Source organism: Cebus imitator, unplaced genomic scaffold (assembly GCF_001604975.1).
Source record: "Cebus imitator isolate Cc_AM_T3 unplaced genomic scaffold, Cebus_imitator-1.0 Scaffold117, whole genome shotgun sequence".
Taxonomy (NCBI): domain Eukaryota; kingdom Metazoa; phylum Chordata; class Mammalia; order Primates; family Cebidae; genus Cebus; species Cebus imitator.
The window spans coordinates 9,545,619-9,547,248 of NW_016107432.1; the positions used below are offsets into that span (position 1 = coordinate 9,545,619).

At 45.2% G+C, this 1,630-nt stretch overlaps 1 protein-coding gene across 2 annotated transcripts in view; it reads left to right on the top strand.

Annotated features, from left to right (window-relative positions):
- The window catches only part of AP1G1 (adaptor related protein complex 1 subunit gamma 1), a 79,543-nt gene that overhangs the window by 52,604 nt on the left and 25,309 nt on the right, over window positions 1-1,630 (top strand). The window lies entirely within an intron of this gene.

Here is a 1,630-nt window from a genome sequence, read left to right on the forward strand (position 1 = left end):
TTTTTTTTGAGACAGGGTCTCACTTTGTCACCTAGGCTGGAGTGCAGTGGCACAATCTCAACTCACTGCAACCTTGACCTCTCCGGTTCAGGGGATCCTCCTGCCTCAGCTCCTCCAAGTAGCTGAGACTACAGGCTTGTGTTACCACACTCTGCTAATTTTTTTTGTGTGTGGTTTTGTTTTTGTTTTTGTTGTGTTTTGTTTGTTTGGAAAAAGATGGGGTTTCACCATGTTGTCCAGACTGGTCTCGAACTCCTCAAATCAAGCATTCTGCCTGCCTTGGCCTCCCAAAGTGCTAGGATTACAGGCATGAGCTACCATGCCTGGCCTATGATGCTGTTTTCTTCTTCTTTTTTTTTGTTTTTTTTCCACAGATGATTCTTCATCGTTCAACTTGAACGATGCTGTTTTAATAAAGGGAATAGAAAAGTTACAACATCTGAATTGCAGTTCTATGCAGAATTTTGAGGTAGTACCTTATGATTTTAGTAGTACAGCTGTTCTTTCCACTCTGAATTTAAGGAAGCATGTTTTTAGTCCTACTGTTGTTGCCGTCTTGGTCTGAGAACAGTCCCTTTTTTTCTTTATCCTCTCCTGCCCTGATTCATTTTCTGTGAAACTGAAGACAAATCTCATTTCTCAGCTTAGCAACTCTTCCTGCAATATATATATATTTTTTAGACAAAGCCTCTCTCTGTTGCCCAGGCTGGAGTGCAATGGTGACATCTCGGCTCACTGCAGCCTCTACCTCCCAGGCTCAAGCGATTCTTCTACCTCAGCCTCTTGAGTAGCTGGGACTACAGGGGTGCACTACCATGTCCAGCTAAATTTTTTCTTTTTTTGGGTGGATGGAGTTTCACTCTGTTGCCAGGCTGGAGTATAGTGGAACAATCTTGGCTCACTGCAACCTCTGCCTCCCGGGTTCAAACGATTCTTCTGCATCAGCCTCCCGAGTAGCTGGGACTACGGGTGCGCGCCACCACGCCTGGCTAATTTTTGTATTTTTAGTAGAGATGGGGTTTCACCATGTTGGCCAGATGGTCTCGATCTCCTGACCTTGTGATCCGCCTGCCTCGGCCTACTAAAGTGCTGGATTACAGGCGTAAGCCACCTCACCTGGCCTCTTATTGCAATCTTATGGAAAACATCTGAGTTTAACTACATACCCTCCTTTTTTTTGTTTTCTTCAATTTTAGAGATGGGGTCTTACTCTCACTCTGCTGGAGTGTAGTGACCCAGTCATAGCATACTGCATCCTGGACTTCTGGGTTTAGCCATCCTTCTGCTTCAGCCTCCTGAGTAGCTGGGACTATAGGTGCAAATCATCGTGCACCACTGATTTTTAAATTTTTATTTTGTAGAGATAGGGTCTTGCTGCATTGCCCAGGCTTGTCTGGAACCCCTGGCCTCAAGCAATCCTCCCTCCTTGGCCTCCCAAAGTACTGGGATTATAGGCATGAGCCAACAAAGTCAGCTGACTGTATACCATTTTATCACTCTTTGAAATAGCATTTGCTGCTAGATTTGAAGCTGAAATGTTTCCAGATACAGGCAATTATCCAGGGAACCGAGGAAAGACTGTAGGACAGAATTTTCTTTTCCTCTCCTCTCCCCTCTCCCTCCTCCCCTC